The following is a 19,276-nucleotide window of genomic DNA, read 5'->3' as shown; positions in this document are numbered from 1 at the left end:
GAACATGTACAACCTGCAGGCCAGTCTTTTCCCAAAAGCTCAGAGCCCAGATGTGGCATCATCTTTCAGATACAAAGATGTCACACCAACTGGGCTAAGCTCTCTGGAGAACTCTGGAACCATCTTCCTTCAAGGAACTTTTCATTTCCTGGTGTGCAAGAGCCAGCCCCGAGATTGTCAAGGAACATTCCTTTCGGGACAGATATGCTCACAACCCAGGAGGGAGGGCGTTTCTTGTGCCCACAACTCTCTTCTTCCTAGAGGCTGTGCAGAGGACAAAGGCCCTTTCTGACCTGCCCAAAACCGCCTCCACTGGAGGACAGAGGTAGTCACAGGACTGGAGACAGATGCCCTGCAGGAAAGTCGGCCCCAGGGACTGGCTGTTCACGGACAAGAGCTTCTCAAGAGACAACTGCCGTATTTTGCTGAAGGTGAGAAACAAACTTGGTATTAGACTGAGGGCCAACTCTGGATAGTGGGTTCAATGCACTCCAGCTGTTAATTTACATGAGCACATCTATGCGTATGTGGTTTTATCATCACCAACAGACAACAAATGTGTTCTGGCACCTGCTACGTGCCAGGCCCAGTGCTAGGCATTTTACATATATTATCTCAATTAGTCCTCCAGCGAGTCATAAGCTGTGGGTATCCACAGCTACATTTTACTAAAATGAAGCGGAAGCTCAGAGACATTGGAAAAGCTGCCCAAGGTCACACAGTTTGTTAGCGGTGGGAGCTGGGATTCCAGGCCCCTCAATCTGGCCCCAGCCAGCCTTTCTGGTGTAAGCTGCCAGTGCTCACCATTCCAGAGCCTCTGTTCTCTGTCCCTGTCTCAGTGCTCCCTTCTTGCCGGTCTTGTGATTGGGGGGGGGGGGGGGGGGGGGGGCAGAGAGGGGTGTTAATGTATACAACAGCCTCTCTCCTCTCCACCTGCTCAGGTATCCCCCCAGCTCACATTCCCTCTGACCTCCCATCAGGCCAGCCAGGCTCCACCCCCTTGGCCATCTCCTCCCCCATCACCAGCCTGTTTGTATCATCATCATCTGCCAGACCCCCAACCAGTGCCTTGTGGTAATGACTTCAGCTGGCAGAGAATCCTGGAACCTTTTCCCCACAGTGATGTTGATGCATGTTCGCTCAAAAAAAATGCAATGTTTCCATCAAAGCATGGAGGGGAGGAGGGGTAAATTCCTACCCATGTGATGCCTCCTCGGAAAAAAGAGTAAATTTACTCTCAAACTTGCAATGAGACACGGTCAGCATTTCTTTCTTGATTGTCATGGTGCTGGGCAACATGTGGTATGGTGTTCCAGGGACTGAATGCTACCAAGGGACCAGGGGGAGGGATGGCTAGTTTAGGAGGCTGTGGCTGCTAGACCCCTATCGTGCAGTATGCTAGGGTCAGCTGGTGGTCAGGCTCCCTCATCTCTAAGCCTGGCCCACAAAGTCCCAAGTTTCATTCACTGTGCTCCCACCAGTCTAGCTTCTGTGTGTCTGACTAGGTCTCCTGCTACCCAGTCCCAAGTCCCAAGTCCCATCCCACAAGAGTGGGGCCCTGCCCTCATAGCCATCACCACAGCATGTTTACACCGGGCCCAATGCCCCGCTTCACAGACATGTCCTCCGATTTTACAAAGTCCCTAAAAGGTCAAGGAATTCGAACCTCCTTGAACTGTCCCCTTACCTACCCCCACACCCCTGGGACCAGCAACAACATCGTGGGAGCGGATTGGAGGAATCCAGGTTCCAACACTGCCAAAAGAAGAGTCCCAATGCCAGGCCCTGTGACCTGAGTGCCTTCCTGGAGGTCAGCGGTGACTGGCCAGGTCCTCATTCATCTCATCCCCACCACTGGGCAGCTGGAGGTACTGCTCTGTGAGGCCAGAGCAGCCCGAGCTTGCCCCTGCAGCACAGAAGATGAAGACAAGGGGAGACCCACAGGCCACACCAGACCACACCCTTTCCACACTTCTCCACGTAAGGAAACAGCAACTCTGCAACAAGATGGCACTCTGGGCCCCCCTCCAGGATTCCCCAGAGCCCCAATCCTAGATATTACTAGCTTCAACAGGGTGGAACAGAAGCATCTGATGTGATTTCTTCCAAATGATGTGATTTCTTCCAAGAGTCTGCTGTAGGTGTCTAAGCACAGAGCTGCCAGCGGCTGACATTACTAGCCTCTTTCCTGGAGACGTGTCACAGGGAGACATCACCGTCCCATTTTACAGACAAGGAAATAGGCCCACCAGTCCAACATTGCACAGCTACAAAGGGTGTGACGTCTGCGTACCGGTAAGTGAACAAGACCCACAATCTCTGCCCTCAGGAAAGTGGCAGACCAGCGCATGGAGGACACATACGAACATCAGTGCCAGACAAAAGCAGACCTAGCTGCAGGCCCAGGAGAACGTGAGAGAGTATCCAGTGCAGACCCTAGCCCAACAGGGGAACTATAATGACTAAGAAACATCTCCATTTCAGATGCAAGGAATCAGGAACAGTTTCACAGAGGAGGGCATCCCAACCCATCTACTTTCTGAGATCTGGGTCCCCTACCGTGTCTGTGCCTTGCACACAGCACAAGGGAACGAGTGTGGACGTGTGGGTTAACTGTCCACACAGCATGTCACGTTTCCAATACAACAGCCCCCAGAGGTGTGTCAAGTACTCGTGCCTCATTTACAGATGAAGAGATGGGAGTGCCCAGCAGTCAAGCTCTCTGCTCCAAGTCACACAGCTAGTAAGATCCCAGTTCTATCTCATTCCAAGGCCTGCCTCTCCAAAAAGCACCTAATGTCTCTGGACCTTAGGTTCCTTGTCTGTAGAAACCCCAGTGTCAGAAGCACCTCTACTGCAGATGAGGGCTGGACACAAAATGCCCCATACCTACAGCCTGGGTCCAGGAGGTGGTGACCACATACTCCAGACCCTGCTCCCGTAGCCAGCTTCGGTGAACACGCACAGGGTGTTCCTCTCTTCCCAAGCCAAGAATGCTAAGGAATGGCCACTCATACTGAGTTATAATTGGTGAGCCTGGCGGCACGGAGCCCAGCAACACACCCGGTGGGCAATGCTGTTACAGGGGAAATAGCTGAGCACAGCAAATATAGCCGTTGACCCAATTCAGTTCCGTCTGTCTTCGAGAAAATAATTGAGTTTAAATGAATAGGTTTCCCACGTCCCCTCCAGCCTCGGGGAGGGTATAAAGGGAGAGGGGGAGACAGGAACAGCTCCTCAGGCTCACTGTTGGTTATTTTTGAGTCATTAGGTCAGTGAAGGGTTTCCTTCTTTCCATGGTGGCCAGGGGGGCTCAGACACATTTGGGGGGCAATGAGGATAAAGTTTAAGTCCTGGCCTCACCAATACCAACTTTGCAGCAGGATCCAGCAGTCCCCTTGGGCCCCAGGCTCATGGTCTATGAAATGGGAACATTACTCACCCCCCACCCCACCCCCACCCCAGCCCAACATGCTCAGGGCCATTGGGAAACGCTAAGGCACACTAAGCAAACCTGAAGGCCTTCCAGGAGTAAAGGAGTCTGGGATGAACTGCAGTGGTCAGTTCTTTGCCCTACAGGAAATTAGGCCCAATGCTGCCATATCTGTTTGTTTAGGAAAAGCCAGAAATCCAGATTTTTCAGGTGAATTTTTTATGGGTGTTTAAGTATTGGTAACTGATTTTTTTTTTTTTTTTTAGTTTTTTTTTTGTAACTGATTTCTTAAAAAACACTAAAAAATACCTCTGTACCTTCTCAGACCCAATGAAACCTGCCTGTGGGCTACGTGTGGCCATAAGCCACCTGCAGGCAACATCCAAGTTAATGACAACAAATGTACAGCAATTTATGATGTGCTTGGTGTCCTCCCACCTGTTTATTGCCTTATAATTTTCTTTGGCTGTGAGGCCAAGCCCAGTACTGCTTGAGTGAGAGGCAAGAGATACCATCCTCTCCAGGCAGGACTCAAGACCCCAGGGAAGGGCAGAGAGGGGTGGGAAGGTGGGTAAGTGAGCTGAGACTGGTTTCATCCCAGAAATTAGGGGCTCCGGTTGCACCTCTTGTACTGCCCTCAATCCCCTGTTAGGGTCTCAGCTTCCTCTGCAGCCAAAATGGAGTTTGAAGACCCAATAAGAAAGGGAAAGCTTCAAGAGAAAAAGTGAGCACATGTGTCAAGTCTCCCCAGAGAAGCAGACAGAACACAAACAGGGTGGAAAGAGCAGGAGTTAGCAAGACCTTGGGTCATGCCCTCCGCTCTTGGTTGTGTGATCCCAGGAAAATTACCTAACCTCTAAGTACCTCAGTCTAATCCCGTGCACAGAGGGTAGGAATCTTCGGGACATAAAGCTTATTGTGGAAGACGGGCCGAGATGATGATTGTCAAATGGCTGGTAAGATGTCTGGCACATAGCAAGGAATCAAACATGATAGGTGTTATCACTATTGTTATCTTTAGTGAAAAGCACACCAGAAATTTTGACTGAGTGATTATAATAATGTAGCACAACCAGGCAAACTTGTTGTTAACAGATGAGGCCACCTATAATTAGCACAATCATTACGTATGCAAATAGAATGGCTTAGATGCTGGAAAAGGGTGTTCTTTGAAGTGTTTACATAACCCCTCTCCTCTGCCTGCCCGCTCTCCCTAAATCTTGTTTACACTATTAATTTCATTAGCAAACATTTTCATCATAGAGCAAGACAGAATTCCAAACTAGTATATATTCAAGCCAAGGTTTTAAGCCATTTGAACCCCTGACCACCCGATCCGGGACACTCCCTGGAGGAGAACTGTTTGTGGGAGCCCACCCCAGGGCTCCTCAGTCAGCCGCAGTCCTCAGCTGTGGGGTGGGGGTGGGGAGCGCCAGTTACTGCCTCCCCAGGGAAGCAGCACTCCGCTGGGCAGAGCTCCGTTAAAGAACATGCAGAGCCAGGAAGAGGAGAGGGGGTGTCGGCGGCGTGTACTTGGTGAGGAGCAGGTGCTGCGTGTACGGAGGAGAGGTATTCAGCAGCTTTAATATGACCCGTCAGTGAGTTCCTATGAGCCAGGGCATATGGTACCCGGTATACCATAATACCTATTTACATCTGGAAAAAAACAAGTCTCAAAGACATTCAAGGAAGGATTTTGTCCAAAAACATATAAATGTTTATATTTAAACATTGGCTGGCTCAGGTGGTTAAGCATCTGCCTTGGGCTCAGGTCACGATCCCAGGGTCCTGGGATCAAGCCCCACATCAGGCTCCCTGCTCAGAGGGGAGTCTGCTTCTCCCTCTGCCCATCCCCCCACCACCCTGTCACTCTCTCAAATAAATAAATAAAATCTTAAAAAAAAAAAAAACACCAAAAAACCCCACAAAAACATATAAATGGTAAGCTGCAGAACTGGATTCAACTTGGACTGGTCTACTACTTTTGGAGTTTGCTCTTCTAGCTTTGCGCTCACAAAGTGCACTTTAGCACAGGCTTCTACCTGGAGAGGACAGAGTGAGTTAATAGTCCAAAACTGACCCCAGAGCCTTTGAGCTGGGAGGGATCATCCGAAACTGACCTGGGTTTTGAGCTGAAGATACTGAGCTTCAGAAAGGTGTTGTAATTTGCTGAGGGTCCACAGGCAGAAAGCAGAAGAACCCAGGGCCTAGGGTCTCCTGCCCCAGCTGTGGGGCTTTTGCATTCAACCTTTGAACACAAGACAATTCAACAATCTTCTTAATGCGTCTTCAATCTTCACAGCTGCGTCAGTATCTTGACCACCCCTGTATCTTCTGCGCCCCACACAGACGTAAGCGGTCAAAAGAGGCTCAGGAAGTGTTGGCTGGTTTGCCAAACAGTTTTCTTACCAAAAAAAGACAGTGATGACCAGCTGGAACAGTGAAGGCGAGCAAAGGAAGGTAGGTAGTGGCTCAGGGGCGAGGGCAAGAGCAGACCGTTCTCTGTGGGAAATAAGAAGGAGCAGGAGCACCTGGCCACCCTCAGCTTGGAAAAGGCTCCTTTCAAAGCATTTCTTGATGATGCCTGCTTCCTGGGCAGCCATTGAGCTTTCAGTACTGGGGAAATGCGGAGAAGTCTTAAGGGGTGTGTCAGCCCCCTGCTGGCTCCAGCCACCATTCATCCTTTCCTTACTCCTTCCTTGGCCCCAGAAACTGAGGCTGGGACAGACGTGTCTGAGGTCAGTGGCAGTGGAGACTGGGACCCAGACTTCTTTGCTCCTTCAACCAGACTCTCACCACTCTTCCTTACTTCGGGCCCTGGGAAGCCTAAGGGAGCCTTGATAAGGATGAAGAGATTAATTGCTTTCCTTCCCCCTTGCCCCTGCCCCCTCGGCTACCTCCGCCACAGCCAAAGCAAACTGGGCCCCTCCCTCCTCCGTGTGGATGCTCTGCTAGGCTCCTCCCCCCTTTAAAAGCGAATAGTCCTCACAAATATCCTGGGAGAAGCAGGTACAATCCTTGTCCCCATTAACAGATACGGACCCTGCAGCTCAGACAGGGCAAGCAGCCTGCCCAAGGCCACAGAACAGGGAGTTGGGATGGAGGAGATTCAATGTCAGCGCACTACTAATGGCTCTGCTCCGAGGTGTGGCCAGGGAACCCCAGGTGGGGAGTTGGTGGGGGCATGAGTGTTCTGGCACCACATCCCACCAGGGCTCCTTGAGGGCCCCCCTGTGCCTCCAGGCTAAACTGTAAATAAACCTAGGGTAAAAGTGTGCTTTCTGGGACTGCGGTTCTGAGGCCTTCCACATCTGCCCAAGTCCAGCCAAAAGATTTTTCAGGGCATCACCCTAAATCCCAACATCCCACCATCTCCAGTTCCCAGTCCACCAGCATTCCAGGGCTGGGGACTGGAGTTCCAGGCAGTGTGGGGGAGCGCAGGAGAGAAGAACTCCTACCCAGGAGGATGAAGGGGAACTTCAACAACTGCCAGCCCCCCCCCCCCCACTCCTCTCAGACGGCCTCCCACACCCACCCTCACACAGAGCCAGGGAGCGGCTTCGAAAATCACAGATCCAGTGGTGCTGGGTGGCTCGGTCAGTTAAGGGTCCGCCTTCTGCTCAGGTTATGTTCCTGGGACTCCAGGATCCAGTCAGGCACCACATAGGGTTCGCTGCTCAGCGGGGAGTCTGTCCCTCTACAACCCCCGCCCCCACCAGCTTGTGATCTCTCTCTCAAATAAATAAATAAAATCTTAAAATCACAGATCTGACCGAGCCCCATCCCCTCTGAAAATCCTTCCAGCTACAGGATCAAGTCCAAACTTTGCCTGCTTTCCCGCCATCTTCCATGCAATCCCCTGGCACTGCCCAGCCCAACACACAGCTGTGGTGGCTCAGGACTCCCAGACAACAGACCCACCAGCTAGCCCGTCCCCTACCCTCCACACAGAGATCTTCTACCAGCCTTCACTTTCCTCCGTGGCCTAAACAACTCTGTGGAGCCTTCCCTGAGCTCCAGTGGGGTCCCCACTCCCTTACCTGTCCCACACGGTCCCTCTAATGCAGGATCTGCCTACTCCAACCAGGAAGAGTCCTTGAGGGCAGAGACTGGGTGTGACTGCCCCCGCCCCCAACACAGCGTGTGTGCTGGCTGGCTGGAATGCGCTGCACCGGGCTCCCCAAGGTCAACAAGGCCAGATCCGAGGGTGACTATTAGAAGGGCAGTCTCCTGGAGGCAGGCCTGACCAGGTAAGCCCCTGACCCAGGTCAGGTTGGGGCCTGCCAACTGCCTCTCATAACCCGGCTCATCAGGGGAATATGGATGGTGCCAGGCCCATCTTTCTATGGATGCCTGACAATGGTTGTATCAAGAATCACAGGAGATGAAGTCATTGCTCCCAGAAATAGGCTGATTGAGAAGACGTGACAACAACGCAAACAGCAAGGCTGGAGTCTCTCTCGCCCTGGGAAGCTGGGCCAGGCCTGAGCTCCTCTGGGAAACAAATCATGCCAGGAACCGGAGCCAGCACGAGGAGGCTCTGGGAGCCGCGGTGCCCTGGAGCTGCCCTCTTCAGGGACCACATTGCAGAGGCTCCCTGTACTGAGCCCCAGTGAGCGCCTGGCCTGCCCCCCCGCCCCCCCTCAAGCCTCCTCCCACCAGTTTTCCTCACTCCCTCCTGTGCCCCACCCCTCCTCTCTTCTCAGGGTACAATCCCACCCACAGTTATCAGAACTCCCCATTTTCACCCTCTCCTGGAGGGCAGGCCTGCCCAGATTCCTGGGACATGGAGCTTCTGCCGGCTAAGAGTGGGGGCCACAGACATCTGGTCCGATCTTGGCTCTGTCATGTTTCAAGTGGGGACCATGAACTCATTGGTCCCCCTCTCTGAGCTTACCCTCCACCCTCCTGTCTGTAAAAGCACACGGCAATGTGCCTACCCCATGGGGTAAGAGTACATGAAACACACTGATGTGTTCATTCACCAACCTTGTGGCAGGCCCTATTCTAGGGGCTGGGGACACATCAGGGAACGAGACATCAACTTCCTGCCCTCCCATGGGGCTTAGAGTCTAGTGTGAGAGAAGTACACAAGAATCTGCACGATAATATCCGGGGAACTCAAGTACTAGGAAGAAACACAGACTAGGGTCCAGGCCAGAAGGAGAGAGGGAGGCTGCCTGACACACGGCTGAATGAAGTGAGGGAGCAGGTCACAGACACCTGGGCAGAGCAACCATGGGGGGCAGAGCCACCAAGGAGAGGGAAACAGCAGAGGCAGAGATCCTGGGCTGGGGCAGTTGAGCTGCAGGGGACAGGGATAGGTGGAGGGAGTAAACGAAAAGACAGGCAGGAGCTGCCCATGCACGGACCACAGGAAGGAGCCTGGAGTCCAGTCTAAAGGGATAGGTCACATGGGGGTCAGGGGGGCAGCACTGAAGGGGAACAGATTTGGGAGTGGAGACTAGCCCACTCTTCTTGTCCCTTTCCTCATCACCATCAACACTCCCCCACCCTGACACCAGTGCAAAGCCAGAAAGGCCATCACCAGGCCGACCTCTGCAACCCAGCTTCACAGATGACCAAGCACCCAGTGCCCTGCTCGCCATCTGCAGAGCAGGCAGGGCCAGCACCTGGCCCAGACTGGGCCCTCCAGCCTAAGCAGAGGGGCCTTCTCCATGTGACCCACCCTTCCCCCACCCAGGGGCCCAGCCCCCAGCCCGCCCTGCATCCCAGGCCACACAGGGCCTCCCTGGGGGAAACAGGACACTCCACACAAAACAACAGCAACAGCATTCGCGCCTCATAGATCTTCCAGTCCTTTCCTATCCAGTCTCTCACTTGTTGAGAGGGAGGTACTTCGAGCCCCAGCAGATGAGGGACTATGGTTTAGAAAAGCTCTTTTGAATCTTAGGTGATTCCACCAACTCCAGAAGCTTCTCTGAGCCCAGGCAAACACAGCTGTCCCCCAGCCCCAAACAGTCCCTTAGGGCCAGGCTCCCACAGTTCTGCCTGGTGGCCCATCTGGGGCCAGTTAGAGTCTCACTAAGATTGCACACATCTCTTCCACCCCTGGCTGGGGGCTCCTCCAGGGCAGGCAGGGACTGCCTCCTGTCCCTAGGGCTGGGCACAGGTGAGCAAAACCAGAAATGACTCAGCCCCAAGGGTCCCCGGGGTAGTTCTGGCTGCAGAAGCCCTGTGACAGCCATGCAGCCTGTCTCCTGCTGTCCCCCCACCCTTAACAGCCTGAGTTTGGACCCCCACCATGGTGTCACTGGGGAGAGGTGAGAGGTGAAAGCCGCCTCCCAGAGCTGTAGGGCTGGAGGGTGCTGGAGGGTGTGAAAGTGGTGGGGGGAGCCTGTGTTCTGGGCCAGAACAGTCAGCTTTCTCCTCCTCCCCTCTCTACAGGCCAAGGAGGAAGGATTATGCTAGCTGAAATGTTCTCAGGCACATAGACACAGACAATATATTTTTTTTTATTTGCCACAAAAACTCTGCAGAAAAAGCCCCGGCCAACAGTCGGGAGTGGCTTTTGTGGGGTGGGGAATCTATGGTGACAGGGGTGTAGAAGGAAAAATGTCACTTTTTGCTTTATACTCCCCATAGGGCTGAAATTTGGTTCTCTGTGCTTGTATTTTTAATTACCTTTGTGCTAAAAAGACTTAAAAGTAAAGTAAAATTAAGTGAATAAGAGGGCATCTGGTAAGGAATTTGGTAAACACTGGCACCCGTTCTGCCCAGAAGACCAGGCGCCTCCTTGCGTTTTGTTTCTTCTGCTTCACCCCGGCCAGCTGCTGCCAGTCGTCCCCCATCCCCAGGACAGAGCACTAGTGGGTGGAGGCAGGAGCCCCCTGCCTCAGACACAGGCATCTGGGGATCACAGGGTCACCTCACCTCTTCCCTGACCACCCTGCCCCGTTCTGCTGCCTCACTGTCCTTCACACAGGCCCTGGGACTGGACCCCACCACTGTCTGTGGGTTAGGTCTGTCTACTCCGTCCCTTCTGGCCACATCAAGTCCCCAGGGTTCAATCACCTATGCTTCTCTGGCCTGAGGCCCCTGCACACAGCAGGTGCTCAATGAAAATTTGCTAGACAAATTGCCAGGACAATCTGAAGGACACCTTGCAGCAGGTGATCATTTAGAAAGAAATTAAAATATGGATTATGGAGGGTGGAGAAACAAAAGTTCTGCCTGCAAGCCTGAGCAGGAAGACACCCAGACAGGCTTTGGCCAGAGCAGTTCAAATCCTTTGAAGAATGCAGGACCCCTGGGTGAAGGGGGAGGGAGAAGTGAGCCCCCTTCGGAAGGTGTAGAACTTCCTGTGCCTGAAGGAGCCTCACAGCCAGGAGAGCAAATGCAAAGGGCAGGGGGAGGTTACGTGCACACATGGACACGTAGACAGATGGGACAGTCCCCCAGAGGTGAGCAGTTATACCTTTGCTGAAGATCTGGACACTGTGTGTCCCGGGGCTTTCTCTTAAATACCTTTGACCTTTCCTCCCTGAGCTTTCCCCTAACCAAAGATTCTCATTCACTGGGACAATGTGGGCAGAAGCACCTGGCTGGAGGGACAGGCGACGTAGGCATAGCGGGCTTAGGGTAGCCTGGGTCAGCCTGCCGCGTATCTGCTCTTCCAGGGCAGCATTTCGCACCAATTAGGATAAATCCTCTCAAGGCATGCGCAGCCTCCCACAAGCGGCTCTGGTCCCCTTCACTCTGGTCCCCAGATGGTGCAGAGTTACACAGCTGCTGCACCCCCGTCCACGCGGCCCCTCCTCCAGGGCTTGCCTTCTATACCCTTTGCCCACCTGGGTTCTACCCGACACTTAGATAAAGGTCTATAAACTGAAGAGTACGGGCTGTATTTGGTCAACATTCATGTTTTGTTAAGCCCACACAGCGTTTGACATTTTTAAATTTTGAATCAATTGCCAACATTTAAAGATGTGAAATCTTAAAATGTCACCCAAAACACTCTAGATTTCTGGCTTCTCTTATAAATCCAGAGCCCTGGTGACACGGTACAGAGGCTGCTATCCCCCTCAGGGGGCACTCACCTGCCATGTTAGTGCCCCCCTGTATCTGTGGGCTGCCTCGGCCAGTGGTTCCTGTCATAGCCAGCAGGGCAGGGGACGGACCCACAACACACTTCTCCAGGCACATGCTTAATACCTGGCATACATAAGCACTATCATTTGTGGAATGACAAACAAAGATGCAATGCCTCACTGTACCCAGGATCTCCTGATTGCTACCCACTTCCCTGAAAGACCCCAAGCACTCCTGGGGTCCCCCCTCCCACACCTAGGCACACACACAATGGGGCATTAGGGTAAGCCTTGGGGGCCGTGTCCAGATTCCCATGTCAGTAAGTTGTGTCTCCTAGAACCCCGTCAAAACAGAGCAGTGATCCGGTATCTCCCTGCCTTCTGTAAAAGTGGCAGGATTCCAGGCCAGCCCACGGACACTGATCCCCAGGACTCCTGTTAACCTGAAAAGGAGAAATTCGGTAGCAAGAACTGACAAAGCCAAGGCTTCCTCATGCCCGCCTGCAGGAAACCTGCCCCCCTTTGAAGCCTGCAGCCAGTTCTTCCCTTTTTCTGGGTTTCCAAGGTCAGAGTTACATTGGCAGGAAGGGGCCCTCTTTGTTCTCCTGTGTCTGACTTACCCCAAGCACAGTCACTGTCCCTGACAGCTAGCTGCTCCGCAGTGGCAGAGGGGATCCCTGCTCCTGCTGGGGTGGAGCAATGAGAAGGAGCCAGGTACGAGCTGTGCCCCCAGGGGCCCTGCTCATAGGATACAGAGCCTCTGTGTGCCCAGCTCCCCTGCTGGCCTAGGAATACCATCTCCGGTCCACAGCACCAGTGCTCCCCTGAGGCTTGGTGGCAGAGAGACAGCTGACAGCCTCCAGGATGCACTCACAGTCCAGGGGGTGGGCATCCACTCGGATGATGGGCTCAGCCTGGCTCTGTCCCTCATGGGCTGATGATGTGACCTCAAGCTGCTTGCCCCTTCTCTGGGAGCTCTGGTTTCCTCATTTGGAAAATGGGGACATGAATATCTGATCCGAGACAATCGACCTCCTAAGAGGACCCAGAGGAGCTTTGTGAATCATGAAGTGCCACGCCGAAGTCAATTTGTCCAGCGCCTGGTAGAGCACTCACGTGCGGTAGCCGCTCAATGTATCATTCACGGTGTAAGCGTCCTCTGGGCGCCTGTGCTAGGGGGCCGAGAGCAAGGTGCCAGAGCCCCAGAATGGAGGCCTGCCTCTCAGCACGGCCCACAGACAACTGTCCTACCCTGAGAACAGCCAGGAAGTAAGATCAGGGTGCTGTGAGACCTACAGGGGGATCGTGGGCTCCCCAAGGAGGGAGTGAGGGACCCAGGTCTTATAAGAGCCCTACCTTTCCTGCCGGGCAACAGAGACCAGAGTTGGGGCTGCCCAGCTGCAGGCTGCCTGGCACTCAGCTCATTTCCCAAGAGGCCTCGCTCAAAGAGAGAGCAGCCAGGCTTGCGTGGTTGTGACCCCATTCTCTGAAGGTACCCCCTGTGTTTGCATACCTGGATATGTATGCAGGGCAATTGACAGTGACACGGCATCTCCATGGACCAGACCTTGTGCCACACCCTCTACATAAACCCTCCTAGTGGCTCCCACATCTGCCTGGGGAGTAGTTAAAATAATAGACTCTGGGGTCCTGCCCCTAGAGAGGTGGGGCTTCCCCATCCCCAGCACACAGTGGTCGGCAGAGCCTGGCAGAGCCTGGAGAGTCCCGAGGCTCAGCTCTCCATTCTGGCTGTGCCCCTTACCATAGCCCACAAAGCCTCAGTCAAATCACCAAACCCCTGGGCACGTGGTTTCCCCACCTCTCAGGTCACAGCGAGCATCTAAGAGATAAAGAACCCGGCACACAGCAAGTTCTCAACCTCATGCCCATCCTCCACCTAATTCAACCCAACACACACAGGTGGGGCAGGGGGCTCAGTCCAGCTCACCTCTCTCTCCCCACATCTCCTTACCTCCCACTCCCTAAGCTCCCAGCCCTTTCTCACCTCCCACAGCAGCCTCACATCCCAAGAGGACAGGAAAGTTCTAACCTCTGAGCACTGCTCATGGCTGCTTAGCCACCCTTGTTCCCTTTGATGAGCTGCTCCTCTTTCAGACCTCAGCTCCCGTTGCTTCTGTGAAGTACTCCCTGATTCCTTCCAAGCAGGCCCCCCAAGCAGAGAAGTGTGGAGAGAAGCAGGCAGGGCCTCTAGCTCCTTGTGTCCCTGGGAATGTTCCTTACCCACTCCTGGCCTCGGCTTCCCCATCTGTGACAGAACTGCTAACTTCTCATTCTAAGGCCTTATGAATGAGCTTGATCACATGCTCCATTGGAGGCAGGGGGCGGGGGGTGGTCTCCAAGTTCACACCAAGATTCTGGGGGATTGTGAAGAAGCTAGACTCTGCCTTATTCTACCCAGAAGGGCAGGACAAGGACAGCTCAGGAGATCCCACTTGCAGAGCAGACCCAGTCATAACAAAGCACAAAAAGCAGGCACAGAAAGTGCAAAGTGAAATCTGCCTGAGGCTGGGACAAAAGGCAGAAGCAGCCAGGACTAGACAGATGTGCAAGATCCAAGTAGAAAGAGCAGGGGAGGAGGAGGAAGCAATCCAGAGAGGGGAGCAGCCCAAGACAGGGAACTCAAGTGTTCAGCAGGGCTCATGCATCTCAAGTGTTACTGTGTATGTCTCAGGGTGCTCTGCTAAGCATTTAGCCACAAATCTCATTTGTTCATTCCTCTTGACATCCCTGTGAGATAGGAATTGTCCTCATCCCCATTTTACAGAGGTAAGCAGGTTTCCTGAAGTCAGAGTTGACAAGCGGGGTGCTGGGATTTGAACCCAGGCATCCACCTGTAGAGTGTGTCTGAGTAACGTGAATAAACAGGGATGACCGGGGCAGGGAGGCTTGGGGGAGTGGGTGTGTAGCGAGGATGACGGTCTGGGGACTTCCAAGAGACTTGTTAAGACCTGGAAGTCGGGCTTTGTTTCCCTGCAGACGGCTCTTGGATGGCCCCCTAACAAGGCCAATGTTGTTGATGAAACCTCTTGAGGGTGATCCCCCCCGTGCACACGGGTGTGCAAGCCCACACACAGAGCTCAAGGACCCCACCCCTGCACTTCCCTTGCACTATCCGCCTAAGGCTCCAGAAGAGAGAGCCGAGCCCTCGGCTGCTAAGGAGTGAGGGAGCGTGAGGAGCAGGGGAGGGTGCGGGCGAGTACAGCCAGTCAGGAGCCAGGGCTGTCCGCGGCCACACGACAGGCTGGCGCTGAGCTGTTGCCAGGGCAGCCCGGAGATTCTGCCTTCGCGGGCAGAGTGATTTAGAACCCACGGTCTCCTCTGAGCCAGCAGCTTGGCCCGCCAGGGGCTCCCCATCCAGTGCCCGGCCTTCCAAACCTGAATGGGAAACGTCAGGGGCCCCTACAGGGGGGCTACCAGCATGAAAGGCCGTCAAGACAGGGGGAGTGGGCAGACTTCGCACGTTGGAAACAAGTCCCTCGTCACAACACAACCCAAATGGGGACCCTGGCATGAGCATCCCGAGCCAGGAGTTCCAACAGCCCGAGCTCCTCTTGCAGGATGCCCAGCAGGACAAGTGGTGGTGCCTGCCCCCCCTCTGACGGCCTGGACCTGGGGCAGCAGAGCAAGGAGAGGCGGCTGGGGCGGGGCGGGGCGGGCCGGGGGTGGAGCTAAGAGGGGGAAGGTAGGAGGAAGGCAGGGCCCTGACTGGAGTCGGCCTCCCCCGGCGCCCAGCGCCCAGCTCCCTCCGTGGCCAGTGCGTAGCTGCCATCCAGCAGGATCGGACACAGCAGCCAGAAGAACTCCAGGCGGGGAGGGGTGGCCATGCCTGGAAAGGCAACGTGGTGTTCGACTATGAGTGCCCACGTGCTGCTAAGTAGAATGTGGTCCGTACTGAAACATATTAAGATAAATGGCTGGCAGCAGGAAAATATGTGTGTGAAACTTAAGTGAATCTACCCAAAGGCAGGTTTACAGACCCCTCATTAGGACCCCCCACATGCTAGGGGTGGGTATAGGAAGCCTGTTAACAGAAAAGAATGCAGGGTTTCCTCTTGTTTAGAAATGTGTTTCCACTAGTATTAATGAGAGGCTTCAAATGTGACTGGATTAAAAAAGCACAGGGCACCACCATCCTGTCTACACCTGCCCTAAAATTCAGAATTTAGCAAGCCAGCCCTTCGCATGTGGCCACTTGGGAGTCCAGAATTCTTTTGATCTGAATCCCACCACTCAATGGAAAACCCTGGCCCCTAAGCCAATACGGGGGCGCGTGCCGTGGTGCTGGCATGAGAACACGCTGGGCCGGAGGAACACGATGGCATCACCTGGCAGTGAGTCTGTGGTGCAATGTGCTCCTCCAGGGGCAGAAGGATAAAGTTGCGGGCTGTCTTTCTGAGTTTGCTAAAATGTGTGTGCACGGGGCAAGGTGCTGTAGGAGACTTGCCTCCACTGAAACGCTCTCCCGGTAGTAGCTGGAGGCAAAGCGGAGAGTCCCACCACCACTAACATTTGTAGGCTTGCAGAGATTTACAGAAGGAACCCAACAAAGCCAAGGGGCCACCTTGACTCAGGAGGGACAGAAGCAGGGATGACCAATCGGAAACGTGTGGTGACAAATCACCAGGCTTGCTGCTGAGCAGCCCGGGTTCCCCAGGTTGATCAGAGACTGTGGTGGGCGCCAGGGAACCAAACTCAGGGGACAGTCCATTGTCTACCGGCAAAGAACAGAGCACCATGAAAACAAGCAGGAGAACAGGAGTACCCAAGCTGAACAGAAATTGAAGGATGTAAGACCCTGGAATCTATCCATGGCCCCGGTGGAAGAAAGTGTGTGGGACAGGCTTGATGCAGCTACTTCTGCTTCCCATCTGCCTGGCCTCAGTTTAGCCGGAGTCTGCCACCATGGAAAAACAGGGACTGACTATGAGGGGACTCAAGATTTGGGACTCAGAGTCAGAGCTGGCACGGGGACCCTGAAATACTACCATAAGTAGGTCTGGCCTGCCTGGTCGTTTTAGAGAGGGACTGGCTCCCTGAGAAAGACCTCCGGGCACCAACTCTGGGGGGGTCACTAGTAACTCCCTCTGGCAGCACACTGGGTGCTGGGACAGGACTAGATCCCCTCGGCACCCTCAGCGCTGGCCACACTCCTGCCTGGAACCCCGCAGGAGACGGCCTGCTGTTAATCTGAAGAACTAACCAGGACTCTTTTGGGAGTGGAATCTGAGCAGGACAAAGAGTCCTCAGCTGGGGCTCTTCAACCAGACCAAACACTCAGCTGGTGGGGGAGGAGGGGCAGGCATCTGGGTGTCACTTATACTTGGAGAGGGGCAAGGAAGAGTCAGTCTAATCTGAAAGTGGGCTTTCAGCCCAAAAGCAGTAGCAAAGCCAAGTTCCTGTCTCTTCTGGGACTCAACTGCCCAACACTGCTTCATCCTACCAGTGTCCTTAGGGGCAGTGAGGCCTGGCTCCCCAAGCTGGAGCAGGCAGTGGCACATGTGGCCTCAAGATTACCCTGCAGTCTGACAACCTGGAACCCCTACCACCAACATCCCTCAGAGGCATTGGACCCTTCTGGAGAGGGGAGAGAATCCACAGCTACTAGGTAGAGATCTCAGCACTTCAGTGGGTCTCAGAATCAGGCTGGGGCTGGTCAAGAGAAGATTCTGGGGCCAATTCTAGACCTGGGATTCTGACCCTCTCGGGTAGGGCTCTAGAATCTTTTTACCAAACTCCTTGATACCATGATTCAGTTCATCAGCTGTCTCCAGGGACCAAGAAAAGGTGAGATGACCTCTGAAGGCCCCATCCCAGGGCTCAAAATGAATACCTGGTTACTCTCCATTCCTAAAACGCTGGGGAGTGCATAGGTCCCCAAACACCTTGAACTGACCACCCACCTCCATCTACTTACTTCTAGAGTTAGCCTGTAGCTCCCACCTGATGACAGACCAACAGGGATTAATGGCAGGGAATAAATCAACTCACTTCATAGGGAGAGAAGTGCGTTAGAGAATTTTTTTTCAAAAAGGAGTCATTAGTTGACTTGGCATTTTGATCAACAGAGAATTACCTACATTGTGTTGCCATTAAGAGGAAGCAAAGTGCCCTGAAGGCAGAGTCCTGGTTCTGGGGCTGATGGGGCTCCCTCTCTCTGAAATCTGATATGTCCCCAGCTCAGGAAATTCTCAGGCAGCCACTCTGTGGCCCCTGACCCTACAGGAGTGAGGCCCTGGCAATGGTTGTGGAGACTCCTGCGGGGCAGCAGGTGCCAGGACCAGCTCCCAGGCCAGGTACACAATTAGTTACAGAGGCCTGGGTTCAAATCTGACTCTGCCATGGAAGGCTACACGATCTCTGGTGAGTCTCTCAAGCATCTTCAGCCTTAGTTTTAGTTTCCTCACTTATAAAGTGAGGAAGTATCCACTTCCTAGGATCACCGGGAGGGTTAAGGCCACACAAGCCCTCTTTTAGCTCCTTGCTCCCAGACCCACTGGGATCTGCACAAGTTCCACCCTCAATCCAGAAGGCTCTTCCCTGAGAGCTCAGCTCATTCCTCCCTTCCTTGGGGAGGTGGTGGTGGTAGAGAGCCCACCACCCCAGCCAGATCAAACCCCCTAGTTCTAGACTCTCCCCACCCTCAGGACACAGGCCTCAACCATAATGACACCTTGACCTGTGGGACAGTTTGATTGCGGCCTCTTTCTTCCCCCCGGGGAGGGGTTGGGGCTGGTGGTGCTCACCACTGCAACCCCGGATTACCACCTAGAATGTAGTGTAACTGAACAGTGTCCTCTCACCTTTGGGCCAGGCCACTGGAGCTTCCTGTCCCACCACAGGCTCCAGACTTGACACCCCCCCACCCCCCACCAGCCGTAACTCCTGATTCCAACTCCTACGATACTCAACTCAGTACCCTGCCCTAAAAGGACCCTCTCAGACTATCTACCACCTCTGGAGCCTCACAATGCTAAGAGCTGTTTCCTGAGACAGCCTCACATGACTCTCCAGATTTCTCATAGTAACACCCTCTCAGAGTTTAGGAAGCAAACCAAAGTCATTTGCCAACTATTTTCTCCCATTAATCTCACAATGCATTTGCTATTCTCCCTCCATAATGAGTCATTTAGCAGCAACAGAACAATTACGGAGGCCACAGAATATTGATTTTCTAAGTGGGAGAAATGTCCACACAAACATCTTTTCATGTCTGTCTTGGGCTGTCTCCTGCTACGGGATGGGGTAGACCCTGGAAAAGCCAGGCTGCATATGCTGGCAGGGTGCTAGGGTCTTACACAGAAGCTCAAAAAGCATGGTATGTGCAGGGGCGCCTGGGTGGCTCAGTCACTTAAGCGTCTAACTCTTGATTTTGGCTCAGGTCCTGACCTCAGGGTCATGGGATTGAGCCCCGCATCGGGCTCTGCACTCAGCGGGGAGTCTGCTTCTCTCTATCTCATCCCCTTTCCCTTTGCTCCTCCCCTGCCCATGCTCTCTCTCTCCAATAAATAAATATATATAAAAAAAAAAAGCATGGCGTGTGCAAATGTGAGAGTGAGCATGGGCATACAAGAGAGAATAAAATTATCATGTGACAGACATGATCCCATATGACCTCAGAACATGAGGGAGACACCTTGTTATGCCCATTTTAAAGATGAGGAGATCAAGGTTCAGAGATCAGGTGACTTGGCCGAGATTACACGGGAAATGTGGAAGCCAGGTCCACACCTAGGTCCTTGTGTCAGCAGAGCAGAATTCAGTTCATCAGGGT

General features: G+C 53.7%; 1 protein-coding gene across 11 annotated transcripts in view; it reads right to left on the bottom strand.

The window, feature by feature from the left end:
• The window catches only part of DAB2IP (DAB2 interacting protein), a 189,364-nt gene that overhangs the window by 48,223 nt on the left and 121,865 nt on the right, over positions 1-19,276 (bottom strand). The window contains exon 1 of one of the 11 annotated variants that reach the window (XM_072777776.1): positions 7,474-7,805. The exons of the other annotated variants lie outside the window; for them this stretch is intronic. The gene's annotated coding sequence lies outside the window, so the exon portion shown is untranslated. Of the gene's footprint in view, positions 1-7,473; positions 7,806-19,276 lie in introns of those variants that run through there. 11 annotated transcript variants of the gene reach the window in all.

The sequence above is a fragment of the Canis lupus genome, chromosome 16 (genome assembly GCF_048164855.1).
Source record: "Canis lupus baileyi chromosome 16, mCanLup2.hap1, whole genome shotgun sequence".
NCBI classification, from domain to species: domain Eukaryota; kingdom Metazoa; phylum Chordata; class Mammalia; order Carnivora; family Canidae; genus Canis; species Canis lupus.
The sequence above is the reverse complement of the archived record's forward strand: the minus strand, read 5'-3'. Positions and strand labels throughout refer to the sequence as shown.